The following is an 18,495-nucleotide window of genomic DNA, read 5'->3' as shown; positions in this document are numbered from 1 at the left end:
CGACAAGAGTGATATTCAAATAGGAGATTGTAGAATTTTTTTCAGTGTTTTTTTGAATAACATATTGTGCAACTGGCAAGGGACGTAACTACCTCAGAGCCACCGTTGTGCCATGAAAGTTAGTGAGTAATGTCACCTGGGGAGATCTTCTGGGAAAATGTGTAAAGTGCAGTTTTAAAGTAATATAAAATTTTAAATTGAATCACAGAAAGGATAATCTACATCTAGAAACTAAAACAGTCAATTACCTGAGTTTGAGAGGAGAACTGACCAAGGTAACAGGCTGAACATGTGTCTGTAAATGAACAGTGGAAAACATTTGAATGAACAGTGTAAAACACTCAACAAAAGGACATTCCATTGAAGCAGACAAAACCTCAACAAGGAATTCCTACCCATCCCTCACTCAGGACAAAATGGATCATATCATATTATGAGGCTTAGACGATTACCACAAAGTACTTAAAATCCTGAAATGAGAGAGAGTTTAAGCAGTCAGTGTTAAAGGGATTGCAATGCGTCTGCTAGCAGGGGGGAGGACAGTGGGAAGAGGAATATTTGTCAGGGTTTTATGACACAATAGGAACAGGGAAAGGTGAAGGTGCTGGAGGTGGTGAGAGTGTTACAGCGAGTGATCCGGGCCTGAACAATGTTCCAAAGCCAAGTACAGATTGCTGTAGCTGGAGTGGTTTGCAGAGGTAGGAAGAGACATATGCATCTTTATTTATTCATTCGTGGGATGAGGGTGACACTGATTGGACAGCATTCTTTGTCCCACTGCTAATTACCCAGAGGGCAGATCAGGGTCAGCCTTATTGCTGTGGATCTGGATTCACATGTAGGCCAGACCAGGTTGGAATGTCAGATGCCCTTCCCTAAAGGATATAAGTGAACAACTGATCAACAATGCTTTTATGGAGGCCGTACCAATGTCTTGTACAGCCACAACATGACATCCCAACTCCTACTGTCAATACTTTGCTCTATGAAGGTAACCATCACAAACAGCTACTTCACCAGTCTGTCTACCAGTGTCGCCACTCGCAAGGAATTGTGTACCTGCATCACTGGGTCACTGACTGACAACACTACCCAGGGCCCGAACATTAACTGCACAAGTCCCACCCTGGTCTGTTTCACCAAAATGGAACACATCACATTTATCTAATTAAACCCCATCTGCTATTCTTCAGCCCACTATCCCAGCAGTACTGTCCATCCTGTTGTTTCATAGATAACCTTCTTCGCTATCCAATTTACCACCAATTTTATGTCACCCAAAAAACTTACTTACCAGGAAACCAATATTCCCATCCAAACCATTTATCCAAATGACAAACAACAGTGGACCCACTACACCGCTGGTCACATGTCTCCAGACAGAAAAACAGCATGTCTCCCATCACCCTCTGTTTCCTACCATCAAGCCAATTTTGTATCCAGTTCCCTCGCTCCTCCTGAATGCCATATCCATTTACAATTATCTAGGTTTATTACCCAGTTTACCGCATGGAACATAGAACACAGAACAAGACCCTTCGGCCATGATGCCATGCCAACCTTTTATCTGCCTGTGAGATCAAATTAACCTACATACTCTTCATTTTACTGACATCCATATGCCTATCCAAGAGTCCATTAAATATCCCTCATGTATCTGTCTCTCCTACCACCGCTGCCAGTGCATTCCAACGACGCAACACTCTTTGTGTAAAGAACCTATCTCTGAAATTTCTCCTTATCCATCCACCAATCACCTTAAAATTATTTATGCCCACTGACAATAGCCATCTATGCCATGGTACAACGAAGTCTCTCACTATTCACTCTATCTATGTCTCACATCATCTTGTTCACCTCTATCAAGTCGCCCATCACCCTTCTTCACTTCAATGACAAAAGACTTACCTCCCTGAACCTTTCATCATAAGACATGCTCTCCAGTACAGACAGCATTCTAGTAAATCTCCAATTTACCCTACCTAAAGCTGCCTCCCTGTAATGAGGGGATCAGAAGTGAACACAATATTCCAAGTGGATTCTAACCATGGCTCTATAGAGCTGAAGCATAACCTCATGGCTTGAAAACCCAATCCCCCAGCAATTGAAACGCAACACAACATATTCCTTCTAAACAAACCTATCAGCTTGGGTGGCAATTTTGAGGGATCGATGGACGTGGAACCCAAGATCTCTCTGTTCCACAACACGACCAAGTATTCTGCCTTTAACCATGTATTCTGCATTCAAGTGCGACCTTCCAAAATGAATCATTTCACACTTTTCCCGATTAAACTCCATCTGCCACTTCTTAGCCCAGCTCTGCATCCTGACAATATCCTGCTGCAACCAACAACAGACCTCTACACTATCCACCACTCCAGCAACCTCCATGTCATTGGAAAAATTACTAACCCATTTTTCCACAACTACAGCCAAGTAGTTATAAAAAAAATCACAAAGAGCAGAGTTCCTGCAATCGATCCCTGCGGAACACCACTGGTCACCGAGCTCCATACTGAATGCTTCCCATCTATCATCACCCTCTGTCTTCTATGAGCCAGGAATTCCATATCCAGACAGATAGGTTTCCTGTATCCTATGCCTCTGTTTCTTTTCTGAATGAACCATAAAGGTGTTTTGTCACATTCTCGAAGTATTCAATAAGATTTGTGAGGCTTGGCCTGTCACTTATACAGCCCAGCTGACTATCTCTAATCAAACTATGCTTTTCTACGGAGGTATAAATCCGCGCTCTCAGCGTCCTCTCCAATAATTTGCATATCACAGATATAAGGAAGTGAGGTCTGTAATTCCCAGGATTATCCCTATTCCCTTTCTTGAAAAATGGAGTGACATTTCCCATTATCCAATCATCTGGTGCGACTCCGGTGGTCTGTGAGGGTGCAAAAGTCATTTCCAAAGGCGCAGCAATCCCTTCCCTCGCTTCCTGTAGTAACTTTGGGCATATCTCGTCTGGTCCAACAGACGTATCTATCTTTATGTTTTACACAATTCTCAGCACATCCTCCTTCTTAACTCCTACCTGTTCACATATATCAGTCCTTTTCACGCTGTCCTCACAAATGACAAGGTCCTTCTCAGTAGTGAATACTAAAGCATAGTATTCATTAAGGACCTCCTCTACCTCCTGTGACTCCACGCACATGTTCCCTCCACTATCCCTGACCGACCCTACCCTCATGCTGACCATCCTCTTGTTCCTCACATAAGTGGAGATTGCCTTATCGTTTCCCATAATCCTTCCTAACAAAGTTTTTCATGTCCCATTCTAGCTGTTCTAACTCCATTCTTCAGTTCCTTCCTGGCTATCTTCAGTGAGTCCCCAGAGTGGGGAAATAGGCCATTTGGCCCAACAACACCATACGGACCCTCTGAATGACATCCTGCCGAAAAACATTCACCTAATCTGCACATGTTTGCACGGTGGTTGGAAACTGGAGCACCTGAGGACCCCACGCAGACATGGGGAGAACGTGTAAACTCCACACAGACTGTCGCCCAGGACTGGAATCGAAATCGGTTCCCCAGTGCTGTAAGGCAGCCGGTCTAACCACTGAGGCATCGTGCCACCCCCATATGACCCTATAGAGGTCTAATGATCCTTACGTAAGCGTCGTTTTTCCACTTAACTAGATGTTCAATAACCCTTGGAACCTTGTCAAATGCTTTGCTGACGTCCATTTGGACAGCGCTGACTGCTCTGCCTTAACCTATCTCTTGGTCACCTCCACGAAGAGTCAATCCAGTTTGTGAAACACAGTTTTCCACTCATAAAGCCATGCTGACCATCTCTAATCAGTCCTTGCCTTTCCAAATATACGTAACTCTTTACTCTCAGAATCTCCTCCAACAACCTCCCCATCAATGGGCTCAAGGGGCTGTAATTTCCTGGCTTTCCCTGCAACCCTTAAGTGCTGGAACAGCATTCGCCAACCTCCAGTCTTCCAACAACTCTCTGTGGCTGTTGATAATATAAGTATCTCTGTAAGGGACACTGCAATCTCTTCCCGAGCTTCCCACAATATTCTCCGATCGACCTAATGAGCTCCTGAGGATTGATCTATCTTTACTTGTTTTAATATTCCACCACTTTCTCTTCTCTGTTGAGGATTTTTTCCAAGACATGGCAATTTATTTCCCAACGTTTCCGAGTTTCCATGTCTTTCTCCAGAGTAAATACTGACAAGACTTTTTTTTTGTTTATGATCTCACCCATCTCCTCTAGTTTCACACATAGGCGACCTTATTGATCTTTAAGGGGCCCTATTCTCTATCAAGTTTTTTTTAGCCCTTATTGAAACTCACACAAAGGCTTCTGAAATAAACCATATCCACCGTACCAACACCCACCCCCACCACACCCTTATCTATTCTGTCATTTATATTCACACATACAAATAAAGTCCAACAGGCTCAAAAACAAATTCTCTTCTATAAAATTTGTTTCTAAGAGTCCAGTTACTTTTTATTGATATGTTGTTTCTCACTCATTGCAACATGCTCCTGACTTTCTGTCAGGCTAACAGTACTTGTTTTTAGACTGGAAACATAAAGGTTTGTGCGAGTTCTTGTTTATCAATCAGAAAAAAAAGTAGCTTACAGGGTCTTCAAGTAATAGAGAAGGCAAATCAACTGCTGCCATTTTTATAGAGTGAATGGAGGCTAAATATAGGGAGGTCTTACTAAAACGATGCAAGGTACAAGTCAGACTACACTTAGAATATTATGAACAGCATGTGTGCCCGAAGGAAAGGTATTGTTGTATCAGAGGCAGGCCAGATAATTTTCACTCGGATGATATTGGTAATGGATGGATTTTATAATAAGAAGTGGAGTAGATTGAGAATGAACCAATTAAAGTTAAGAAAAAATGAGAGAAAAACTGAATGAAACATGCAAGATTCTGAAGTGCTTTGATCGGTTAAATGCGGGGAAGTTAGAAAATAGAACGGTGCAGCATAGCAATAGGCCCTTCGGCCCACCACAATGCTATTCTCAACTCATCCCATCTGAATGTACATGGTCCATATCACTCTATTCCCTGCCTGTTCATGTTTCTGTCTAAATGCCACTTCAAAACTTCACTCACGTTTCTGTTTCAAGACCTCGCTTGGCAACTTCCACTCTCTGAAAAAAAAAATCTTGCCTCACACACATCATTTAAACTTTCTCTTTCTCACCTAAAACCTCTGCGCTCTAGTATTTGAAACTTACACATTGGAAAAGAGATTCTGACTATCGACATTATCTATCCTGACCTCGCGTTATATTCCTGTACCTGGTCGCCTGTCAGCCTCTGATACTCTCACAAAGCAATCCATCTTTGTTTAATTTCCTCTTACACCTAACACACCTTTAAAAACACAATACAGGTAACGTGCTGATAAACCCTTTTTGTACCCTCTCCAAATCCTTCACATCCTCCCTATTTTGAGATGAGAACTGCACACAGTACTCCAAATGTGGCCAAACAGAAGTTTTATACAATTACAACATCAGATGCAAACCACGATACCCAACGTTGTTACCGATGAAGGCCAGTGCTCCATTTGCTTTCTTTCCCATCTGAAACACTTCTGTTGCCATTTTCAGGATGTGACTGGCTAGCACCAAAATCATAATAGAAACGTCAAAGATTTTACTCTGCCGGGAGGTTAAACAAACGTTGATCCCTGTTCCATTATGAGAACTTGGGAAGCTGACAAAGTGTGACATCAAACAAGCGATCAAAGAAATGGGTTTCAAGGCGCATTTTGTCACATAAAACGAAGTTTGTATCACAAACCGATTTGAACGAATTTGTTCTGCTCAAGGTCATCATCTTTTGTCAGACTCAAAACGACTCAGAATTTAGTTCTTCTATAACTCAGTGGTTCGAGGCTGGTTTTGTAAACCAGGGGTTTTAACCTCCATTCTCACGGCAGCCTTGCTGAATTTCCTTACAACTTTGCAACAAGAATCCGAAGGTGCGTTGTATGTGTTGTTAGGACTTATTTTTGAAGGAAAAGCTGAAAGTCATTTTTTACGCAGACCAGGCCTCATCTGTTTCAGTTTGGAAGTCCACATCCGTGTTTTTCCTCTGAGGACAATGTGGATGACAAGCTTCTGAGGAGAAGAATGCCTTCGTTTGGCAGGAAGAAAAACGTGACTCATCAGAAGCAGTAAACTAACGGTGAAACAGTGCGGGACGAAAATTTACAGGGATGCGGCTATGTGCTTTTGTTCCTTATGTAGAGATGGGAATGCGCTGGAATCCAAATTAAACCGGTCAGAGGCTGGAAGAGCACAGCTAGCCAGTCTGCCTCACAGGTGGAGACATCGACGGTTTGCAGATACCAAATATTCACGATTGGGGCAGTCTTCGAAGGACAGCCTCCTGCCAGTTTACCCCTCTGCTTATGTCAACAGAATTGGGTTTTAAATCTAGTAATGAAGAAGGAAGATGTGTCTGTATAGTTCCATCTATGGGTCAAAATGTGGTTCAGTTCTCTCTCAGGTCATGAACAAACGTGACGGTATCTGATTTCAGTCTCTATCGCTGGTTCATTTGAAATTAAAACTTTGCATGGAAAGTCTAATTGAGATGAACACTTCAGACGTCAGGCTAGATTAGATTACTTACAGTGTGGAAACAGGCCCTTTGGCCCAACAAGTCCACACCGACGCACCAAAGTGCAAACCACACATGCCCCTACCTAACACTACGGGCAATTTAGCATGGTCAATTCACCTGACCCGCACATGTTTGGACTGTAGGAGGAAACCGGAACACCTAGAGGAAACCCACGGCGACATGGGGAGAACGTGCAAACTCTACACAATCTGTCGTCTGAGTCAGGAATTGAACCGGGGTCTCAGATACTATGAGGCAACAGTGCTAACCACTGTGCCACCGTGCCGCCCATTACTGTGACTGTGGGCCAAGTAGTGGTAACTGGAAAGGAGAATGGATGGATGTTTGATGACTGGTATTGACATGATGTATTATTCTGTGCTGTAAAAGCACGGTGTCACGAACATTCTTTTTCGATAGAAATGTCTCATCACAGGAAAATAAAGCTATGCTGTTAAGAGAAGACACAATTGCACATGCCGTCCTTCCTGATCGACCAGTGGTTCCGATGCAGCACTTTCACCGCTGTGGTTTGTGTTCATTTCTTGGTCAGGGAATCAGAATTTATTGTTCCTGGTAAGGGCAACAACAAAGTAGAGCATCTTTGACTGGAATCACATGACAAACGCGTCCGCATGTGCCTTGCAATATTGTAAAGGGCCATAAGGTGGCTCACTGGTTATCATTGCTGCCTCACAGCGCCAGAGATATGATTTGCCTACAACTGGGTTGACTGTCAGTAAGGTGCCTACTTCAGGCGCAAATGAAGAGAATAAGGGTAAGGACTTGTTCTGTGAGGGTTAATCCCTGGAGGATTGGTGTGCATTGGTTGCATTGAATAGCCAGTTTCTGAACTGTAGGCATTCTATGTTCCCTTAGTGTGTTGCTTTAGCAAATGTTCAGACCAGGGAGAAAAGTGAGGAAAAACAGTCACTTCCCAGTCAGGGATTGATCCATTACGCGACAACCAACGGATTCCCTTTTGCCTGAACTAGCTCCTATTTTCCCTACATTGGTAATGGCAGTACACAGCATTAGACCGGGTTTTAATGTGTTGCATTGGACCCAGCATCCTTTCCCAACATGGACTATACAGGGATATAAAGAGATAATAAAAGACATGGATGGCGATGACTGGAATGAAAAGACGTCAGGAAGAATGGACAGCGTTTACTTGGAAACAAAAAATGGAAAGGAAGCCATCGATGTAGTGAGGGGTAATGCCATTTGAAATGACAAGGCGAGGTTTCATGGGTTGGTGGAAAAAACGAATAGATCATGTGGCGTGACACCAGGTAAAACTGAGTTGTGTCCGTATGGCAGGTTTCCTGGCGATGAGAATTTGGTGAGAGTAAACAGGAGGGAAATTCCTTCATTCGGATGGATCTATATAAAGACTGTTGAACTTCAAAACCAGCAATGAATGATAAAGAGAAGTTTGGCAAGTTATCCTTTTCCTTCTGCAACATTTGAATTCGAAAATGATAACTTTTTCGCTTGAAAGATTATTGAGAAGCTGATCCTAATATATTTGTGAAGACGCGTGCAGACACGCAAGGAATGAATTTCACCGTGACAGGGAGTCTGGGCGGCCATGATGAGTACACGTTACGTGCACACTCTGTAATTGGTTAAAGTTAATTGGAAAGAAACTTCATAACACCTGCAACTGAGTACGACTAAGTACAGAATGTGCTGATTGTGAGGAAAGGTTCAGCAGCTTGTTCCACGTGAACTTCTATAAATTGCGAAAAAACTGAGCATGAAAGGGAAGCCAGTTAGCTCAGTTCGCTGCATAACTGGTTTATGATATAAAGTGAAGCCAACAGTGTGGGATTAATTCTCGCAATGTCTCAGCTAACCCTTATGATCATGATCTCCCAACTCAGCTAATACTTTAGACGATGGCGATAATCAAAGTGAAACTATACTATCGTGAATGGGAACTGACCTGCCAATGTAATGCACCTTTATCCTTTCATGTGTTGCATTGGAACATTTGGCTGCAATCACAGAGAAGGGAGTGAGTCCATATGCTGCTCACTCATCTCCCCCAAAAACATCCATTAACAAGACACGAAAAATATTCCTACTGCAATTCTGTAATCTTCACAGCAATACTTAAAAACATCGTTATCGTTTCGATTCCAGTTTTTCTGATAACAGTCGAAATGTCCAATGAGATAAATCTAATATTTTGTGGATTGCTTTAATGGCCTGTGCGAGCTTGCAGCAAAATCAGTAATGTGAAAAGAGCTAAACATCCTTTCCCGAATTTAACACAGCGCAGTATCAGCGGTATGAAACACGTAATTTTTTGCAGAAATCACCTCTGTATCTCTATTGAGTGTTGGATATTCACTCAGGGAGTATTTATGGCTGGTCTTAAGTAACTGAGGCATTTCCCAAGGACAGAGCACTCCAAAAAATCATATTTCTTTTAGAATAAATGCTGTTTTACTCAACGTTCTTTTGCAACTTTTAAATATATATGCACAGACATATACATGCATGCGCACATACATTTATATCTGTGTGGATATATAAATATGCGCATATGTGCGCGTGTGTGTGTGAATTCAGGACATTAGTAATGGATAGTCGGCCATTTGAATGTTCTTCCTGTAGAATGTGAGAGCTTAGAGATTACAATAATGTCCCGGAAATGTGGTGAAAATGTGGCATAGAAAAATGTGGCGAAAATCGACTTTATTGAATGCTGCGCACGTTTACTGTGGTGTCCTGCGTTGATCACCAGAAATGTTATGTCGCCACTGGACTGGGGTTTTCCTTCGATTGGCTTCACTTCGTCAGGGAATTCGATTCACTGAAATTTCACCAACTTCCTTTGGCATGTTCATATGACACATCGACCCATACTGCACACAACGACAACAATATCAGCATACTGCACCCACGAGCACGTGGCATGATTTTTATAAACAGTGAAGATTGAATAATGTTATGCAAGGGCAACGTGAATTTCAACATGATTGCTGAAGTCGCAAGAATCCAGAGTAAGATTCAAAATGTCAGAACTTCGTGTTCATTACCTTGGCCAGAATTCCAGCCCAGCAAAGGGGAAATCTGCCCCTGAATCCCCTGAATCCATGCAATTGCTTGCTCCAGGTGTCCACTTGGAAACCCATGCGAAGCAACATTCAGCCTGAAGGAGAACTTGTCAGAACTCTCTGCTGTCTGATCTAAAGCTGAAACAAGAGCTGTCTATTCCAGCTGGAAGGGAAGGGATGTGGAAGTGAGACCAAAATGTTTCGTGGCGTTTAATTCATATTGTTCTTATTGTGATTGTTTAAAAACCTGGTCCAGAAATGGCACAGACACAAAGGAGCCCATTGTTAATACCGATCTCGTCCCGCTCCGTGATTCAATATCATCATGGCTGACACAACAATTTTGTGTCTTTTTCCAGCCTATACACATCATCGTGTTGCCTACTGAGTAACAGATGTTTATTGATCTCTATCATAAACAGACATCGAAAATTTAAACTTGTGAGAGGAAAATGTTCCGTTTCGAGACAGCTGAGTTTCTGCACGAATACTGTTGGTTTTGCAGATGAGCAGCCGAGTCTGCTCTGACCACCTTCCAAACCATAAACCAAAATTCGACTCCGATGGGACTCGAACCCACGACCTTTGAATTGCAACCTGACCAACCACATAGAAGTCCAACGCGCTATCCATTGCACTACAGAGACGCGCCAGAACACCTCCTTTGGCACACAAATTTGCCTTCGACCCATTGCGTTCAGGACAACCATCTCGCGTCTGTCAGTCCTCGTCACACTTTCCAGTGCCTGTACCTGATCCACGTGTGCTCTGGCTCTTCAAGTGTTCGACTACAGACTGCGGGAACGTTCTCATGATACTTAGCTTTACCACATGCTCAGATAATGATTTCCAGATAAGCAACACTCTACTGGTGAAAGCATTCTCCCAAAATCTCCTCAAAATATCTTGTCTCCTGTATTTCATTTATGTCACGCTATTCCTTCCCAACACAGGCTGATCCCTCTCATACATATCTATCCTCTTCATAAAATGTGCACGTTAATCGGTTACTCAAACAGCCTTCTCTGCTCTTCGATAAACACCCCCAACCTAGCTCGTCTACCTTCACAATGGGAATGGTCCAGCCCTTGCCATTCTTCTCATCTCCTCTGAATATCTCACCCTGCAATCAGACGCTTCCAGCAGTCTGGTGGTTATAACGGAGAAGCAAAGTTCCCTGAAGTAAAGCCAAAAGGTGTGATCAAAATCAACAGCTCGTGTCCATATCTCATGAGAAAGGAAAGTTAACATTTCGAGTCCAATGATCTGTCTTCGGAACTGATGGGATGGAAGGGTGGGTGAAGAATTTGGAAGAGGGCGGAAGGGTTCTAAAATGATTGAACTCGATGTTGAGTCCTAACGTTTGCATGGTCTGTCTGTATAAAATGAGTTGCAGGTCTTCCAGCTAGTGTTATTCCTTGAAGGAGCACTGAAGCAAACCAGAGACCGGAATAGTGGCCTGGGAACACAGTGTCTCGATTAGAGTGGGGCTGGAATTGTACAGTAGTTCAGGCAGCATCCGAGGAGCAGTAAAATCGACGTTTTGGGCAAAAGCCCTTCATCAGGAATACAGTCAAAGAGCATGAAGGATGGGAACGCAGTGTAATGTTGAAGAAACAGGAGACTGGAAGATCGGGATAGTTTTTGTTGATTCTGGACAGAACATAAGTGCTCTCAGTTTTGTCACCGACTCTGTTTTCCTCTCTCCATTGCAGAGAGATCACATTCTGAGCAGAAAATACAGTTGCCTCTATTAAATGAAGTGCAGACAAATCTCTGGAAGATGTGAAGTTTCCACAGTGAGGAGAGACATCAGAAACCAGCAGGAAATGTAGCTTACTACATAGAACGTTTAAAGGAAGTGCAGGCACTTCGGCCCTCGCTGTTGTAGCTACCTGTGAAAATAATGTGATGTCCATAGAAATGGAAAATTAGCATTTATTTTGAAACCAATAAAAGCACAGGGAAACAAAGAAGTAAGAAGCTGACTTTGCAGAGGCAAGTTTTGCAGACAGAAAGAAAAAAAAAGTAAAGTTAAACCGAACTGATAGCAGACTTACAAGGCCAGTAAACTACCATATCACCAGACAAGGAATGGGAGAAAAAAAAGAACTCCGTATCTGGAAAGGAACTCGAATGTTTCAGGTCCCTGATATTGAGGTGTTGATAAGAAAAAGCGAATTCTATTGTCAAGGAAAATGTATTATATGTGGAAGATGCACCAGTTACCTTTTTGTTAGATACAAGGGCAACATAATGAAACGTTAAATCTAGGCAGTTGAGAGAGTCGACGCAATGGATGCATCAGGATTCGTGACAGGAGAGAGATTAACCGCACCCCTATTGTGTGAAATCAGTAATAGTGAAACATTCCAATTCTCATTTCATTTCTTGGAAATCTGCCCTTTAAATCTGATGGCTGGCGATCTCATAGTGAGACTGGGCTCAGATTTGCGCAGTACCCCGACAGGCTTGCAGGTAATACAAAAAGAATATTTATGAGCGCAGGCTGTAAAATCCAACTCACGACTCCTGATGCATGGCTATGAGTGATGATTACCCAGAGAGCCATAAGTTCGGTGAACAATTCTCTCGCCCAGGTGGCAAGTAACCGTGTTAATCCCATAAACACCGATTTTCATGCTGGAGATATGAGGAATTGCACAGCACGCATACACTGTCACGGCCCTTGCAAATCATAGGAGAAGGATTGTTTTAGGAGATTGTTTGAACCAGATCAGTTATTATTGTCCAATTTTATTAGAAAGATCACGGATGCAGGCAGTGTAAACTTATCCAAAATATCTGTGACGGCAAGTAGACACTATCTTTTTGATGTGGAATGCTCATTTCCTCAAGTACCATTGGCGAACACATCCAGTGACAGGTGGCAGGATTTGGGACCATGGGCACTACTGGCACAAAAAAAAGAAAGCTTGTGTCTTCAGGGACGATGTGCATATCTGCTTCTATGCAGATATAAGGACATATATGGAGAAACTAAATTGGCTATCTCAGGCAGATAGGGCAGTCCAGGTAACCCTTGCCAAGAGAGTAGCCTGGCGTTGAGCTATGGTCGATGTCTCGGACCAAAGATTGAGAACGGTCCCCACTGAGTGCAAGGCAAAAGGCAAACGGGATGTGGGATTCATACGAAGCTGTGAAACCAAAATAATATTCCCGAAGTCTCAGTATCGTCCTTGCAGGACACAAAACCCATTAAAAACCGAGGCTGTAAAAGGCATTACTCCAATCTTTGAATCCCTCCTGAAGTGTGAAGTGATAATTCCCTGTGGATAATCACCGGTGACAGCCCCCATTTTTTCGGTCAAAAAGGCAAACATTTCAGGTGAATCGGGGAAATGGAGGATGGTACAAGACCTGCAGGTAGTTAATTATGCTGTTGTTCCGCCCGCCCCAAATGTTCTTAATCCTTGTAATATATTAGCTCAAATTCCACCACCGGACAGTGGAATTAGCAAATGCCTTCTTTAGATTAGATTAGACTTACAGTGTGGAAACAGGCCCTTCGGCCCAACAAGTCCACACCGACCCGCCGAAGCGCAACCCACCCATACCCCTACATTTACCCCCCACCTAACAACACGGGCAATTTAGCTTGGCCAATTCACCTGACCCGCACATCTTTGGACTGTGGGAGGAAACCCACGCAGACACGGGGAGAACGTGCAAACTCCACACAGTCAGTCGCCTGAGGCGGGAATTGAACCCGGGTCTACAGGCGCTGTGAGGCAGCAGTGCTAACCACTGTACCACCGTGTACGTACAACCAGAAAGTCAATTCAGGTTCACTTTTCCATTCAAAGGCAAATCGTATATATTCAGTCGAATGGTTTCTTTCCAGTGTGAACTCGCTTGTATTTCTGCAGATTGCCAGAATCAATTAATTATTTCAAATCACAGCGGACGAATGGTCTCTCCTCTGTGTGAACTCACTGGTGCCTCAGCAGACTGAATGACTGAAAGAATCCTTCCCCATTCTTAGAACAGGCGAACGGCCTCTCTCCACTGAGTTCGCAGATGTAAAGTGAGATCAAATGACGGCCTGAATCTATTACCTCTGAGAGAGCACTTGAATGGTTTCTCGTCAGCGTGAACACGATGATGGTACAACAGTTCTTGAGCCCTGTTAATGCATTTTTTCATACTCTAGGTCATAAAATGGTTTCTTGTCCGTGAGAACCCACTGGTGAGTCAATAAGTTAGAGAACTGAGCAACTCCCTTTCCACACTTTCAACAGTTGAATGCCTTTCCTCCGGTGTGGTTGCCCTGCTGAATTTTCAGGGAAGACAAGTAATTAAATCGTCACCACGTTTCCGCGGTTTCTCTCCAGCGTCCCTCCAATTATGTCTCTACATTTCAGATAGCGAATACTTTCACTCCACTGTGAATGTAGCTTTCTGCTTTCATTTTCAAAGGCCGGTCAGTTTCAGGCTACATGGAACAAAGCAACATCCTTCAAATTCTGATGTAATGCTGCGTTTCAGTTTCCCAACAGCAAATCCTCATCTTGAATACCCCTCAAATAAATCCAGAAATATCTCAATAAGAGAGAATCCTCAGAACACCAAAGCATATGATTTTCATTCTTCATCGGATGTGGGTATTCCAGAACAGGTCAGCATTTATTGTTCATTCCTGATTTGACTGGGTAAGGTGATGATGAGCTGTCTACTTGAACCATCGTTTCTGTGTGCTGTCGGCAGATCCAAATTATACGTAAGTGAAATCCACAATTTTGACCCAGTGATTCTGGAGGAACGGCAATATATTTCCAGATCAGGATGGTAAGTGGGTTGTATGTCTTTCCTATCTGTCTTTCCATCATAAATTTATTCCAATCGAGATGATTACAAATCTTATCTCATGGAACTCTTCCAACTTTAAGCACAATTATCGGAAGGGTCAATGGTCTATAATTTCCAGGCTTTTCTCTACTCCCCTTTTTGATTGAGAGTGCAACTTTTACTCTCCTGTAGTGTTCTGGTACTCTAACTTTGGACAATGACAACATGAATATCAAAGTGGAAGGCTTGGAAATCTGATTCTTAGCTTCCCAGAGAATCCTAGGATAAATCCCATCCGGCTCAGGGGAATTTATACATGTTCACATTTCCAGAGCTTGTAACGCCTTGTCTTTGGGAACTTCAGTCCTATCTCATCTCATAGCCTGTTTCTCACTAATGTCCTCGACAACATTTTGTTTTTCCTGTGCGAAACCTGACTAAAGACATTGCTTTCGCGCTTCCCCATCGCTTCTGACTCCACGCACTACGTACCATGACTGTCCTTCATTGGCCACATTTTATTACATTCATTCTTTTCGCCCTCACATACCGATGGAAAGCTTTAGGATTTTCCCTTATCCTATCTGTCAACAATTTCTCAGTTCCCTCCTGGCACGTCTTCAGTCTCTCTTCAGGCCTTTCCTGTTTAACTTTAAATCTCAATCTCCTTAACTGAGTATTCACATCTCATGGGAACACAAGCCTTCTTCATCTCAACAAGAGATTCAACTTCCTCAGTAATCATGGCTCCTGTGCTTGACAATTTCCTCCCTCTCTGACAGGTACCTACTTATCAAAGATACACAGAACCTGCTCCTTGAATAAGCTCCATACTTCAATTCTGGCCATTCCATGTCGTTTCTTTGCCCAACCTATGAATGCGTAATCTTATCTAATCGCATTGCAATTTTCTTTCCCCCAGCAATAGCGCATGCACTCCGGTGTATACCTATCCCTTTGAAAATCTAAAGTAAACCTAACTAAATTTTGGTAACTATCACCAAAGTGCTCACCTATCGCCAAATCTAACATCTTGCCGTGTTCATTACCCAGCACTAAATCTAATTTAACCTCTCTCCTTGCTGGCCTGTTCCATTACACATTATTTAAGGAATCTATCGCAGATACACTCAACACTATCCCCGTCAAGGCTACGCTGACTGAGCTGCTTCGACCAATCGACATGTTGATTAAATTCCCGCATGATAATTGTCGTACCATTTTTTCATTTGTTATTTATGTCTTTGTTTTCTGCCCTCCCCAGTGTCATCTAAAAATTTGGAGGCGGATAGACTCCGACAATCAGTGACATTTTCTTCTTAGAACTTCTAATTTCCTCCCAAATGGATTCAAACTAATTCTCCATAGAACCTATATCATCTGTTGTCATTGGTCTGAGGTTGTCCTTCAATGTTTGAGTTACACCACCTTCCTTACCATCCTTCCAAATTGTCTCATACCAGTGAATATATACCGCCCATTCTTGACTATGCTGTCTCCATGTCTCTGCAACGTGTATTAAATCGTACCCATTTGTGTTGATTTATGCCGTTATATTAGATTACTTACAGTGTGGAAACAGGCCCTTCGGCCCAACAAGTCCACACCGACCCGCCGAAGCGCAACCCACCCATACCCCTACATTTACCCCTTACCTAACACTACGGGCAATTTAGCATGGCCAATTCACCTGACCCGCACATCTTTGGACTGTGGGAGGAAACCGGAGCACCCGGAGGAAACCCACGCAGACACGGGGAGAACGTACAAACTCCACACAGTCAGTCGCCTGAGTTGGGAATTGAACCCAGGTTTCTGGTGCTGTGAGGCAGCAGTGCTAACCACTGTGCCACCGTGCCGCCCTTATCTCCATAAATATCTCCAACCTTCTTCCAAAAAGGGTGAGCATTCAGGTATAGTGCCTTTATGGTCGCATTGTTACTCATTGATTAAAAGCATCAAAAATAATATGTTCTACGTTATCCTTCCTTCTCGCTTCTTGCTTCTCCTCATTTGTCCATTTCTGACCTCCGTGCTTAGTATACAAGTGCTCAAATACACCGTCCAGGTGAAGCAATACTTTCCCTACACTTCACACAATCTAGTCTACTGCTCATATTGTGGTCACCACTACCTTGGGAAACGAAGTGTGTACTGAATGACAGTTTGCAGAATGTCAAGTTCTATCACCAAAAATGTCCCTGATCTTCCAGTTCACTGCTCCTTGAGCACAGAACCATGTTTCCAAGCGAACGTCTCTATCTCAGTCCTACTGCAGTGTTGCACCATAGCTTAGAGCATGCTGAATAAGCAGCAGACCATTTTCTGCTTGAGGACTCCACGACCCTCCAGTTTACTTTCTTTCATTTTAGAGGCCTGAAGTTTCCCATGTGTTGGCCCCCGGCACACTCACTAGGCTTAGTCACACACTACCTTTGGTTAGTCATAAACAGTCACTGTGAACAGTTGTTAATGCTCCAAACAGATCATTATCAATTCTTATCTCCAACTGCTCGTCTCTCTCTTTCGGCTCTCTTCCGTCATCTCGTTTCCTCCTAATTACTGCACCCCCACATATCTTCTGCGTATAGACCAAAGTTTTCCTGGAAACCATCAGTGTCAAGGATGGGGTCACTGGACCGAAAATGTTAACTCCGATTTCTCTTTCCATCATCTATTGGTCTTGGCCCTGAGGAAGCTTGATGCTGTGCTTCTGTAATGATCCCCTGCACATAAGACAGAATTGTTTTAATCCTGAAAATTTCTCTTGATGATGAATCCCATTACAATGTTTGCCACTGGCATCGACTTCGTAGGTCAATGAAAATAGAAATCATGCACTTGGGATTTGTGCCGCAGTTTATCTGGATATGATAAACAACAAGAGAGCAACATCTCCGTCATGTCAGATGTGAACAGATAGGAATGTCCACAAGAGTTGGAATTACCTCAATGTTTTTCGGTTGGAGAAATTTCAAACCATTTCTCACTGTAATAGTCTGTGCCTATCAAAGCAAAATACTTCGTAACCACAAAGGCTTAATACAGCGTTTTCAAGCTAAAATATCTGAATGATCTTTCTCCAGAGTGACAGTACAGTCGTGTCAGGAAATGGAATGACTGACTGAATCACTTTACTTGTTCAGCCAGCGAACAGTCCTCTTGTGGTAAGATATAGGGGCAGTATGCATGTGGAGGGATGGAAAAGTTCTTAAGCAGTTTGACATAGGGACTGAGGAATTTTCGTGGTTCTTCCGGATTGAAGTGGGCATATTCCCAATTCAGGACGAGCTTGTATCTTATGTTCCTCTCTGTGACAAGGGAGGAAATTGCAGGTGTTCCGAGCAATGGGTTACTTGCACCTTTGGGTTTGTAGTGGACTGGACGAACGCAAGATTGGGGGAGATAAACCAGAGAATCACACAGCAGTGAGTCTCACATCAGTTGAAGGGAACCTTATGGTGCAAACCTGAAGGAGAGAGTTAACTGCCACTTCGCCAGGCAAGGTTTCATCAGGGAGAGTCATCACGGTTTTGTTACAGAATGTCATACCTAACAGATTGGATGAAATACATTTTATTGGCAAGTGATCGGGTTTTTTTTAACGAGGATAGTGAAGTTGATGTTGTTTGTGTGGATTTCAACATAGCCTTCAACACGACACCACTCTGAAGATTGGTGAGAGGAGAGAGGTGAAAACGGACATAAGGTCCGCTGGCAGTTGGATCCAAACTTAAATTGTTGGTGGTAAGAGACACGGGATGGTAATAGAAGGCTGTTTCTGTGACTGGAACTGGTATTCAATGGTGTAACACAAGGATGAATGCTGGGTGCCATGTCGTTTGTGAATGTGTGTAAAGAATATAGAACAAGTTTGGAGGAAATGATAAGCAGAGTTGTAGATGATACTAAAATTAGCAAAATGGTTAATAGTGAGGAAGCTCCTTTTACAATGGAGGAGCTCAGAAATGGATTCAT

At 43.0% G+C, this 18,495-nt stretch overlaps 1 non-coding gene across 1 annotated transcript; it reads right to left on the bottom strand.

Moving 5' to 3' along the window:
• Window positions 1-10,263: 10,263 nt before the first annotated feature.
• trnar-ucu (transfer RNA arginine (anticodon UCU)) lies at window positions 10,264-10,355 on the bottom strand. The gene is given in 2 exon segments: window positions 10,264-10,299; window positions 10,319-10,355. It is a non-coding gene; the product is annotated as a tRNA-Arg (tRNA).
• Window positions 10,356-18,495: the final 8,140 nt, after the last annotated feature.

Source organism: Hemiscyllium ocellatum, chromosome 7 (assembly GCF_020745735.1).
Source record: "Hemiscyllium ocellatum isolate sHemOce1 chromosome 7, sHemOce1.pat.X.cur, whole genome shotgun sequence".
Classification (NCBI taxonomy): Eukaryota; Metazoa; Chordata; class Chondrichthyes; order Orectolobiformes; family Hemiscylliidae; genus Hemiscyllium; species Hemiscyllium ocellatum.
This window is presented reverse-complemented; position numbering and strand designations above follow the sequence as displayed.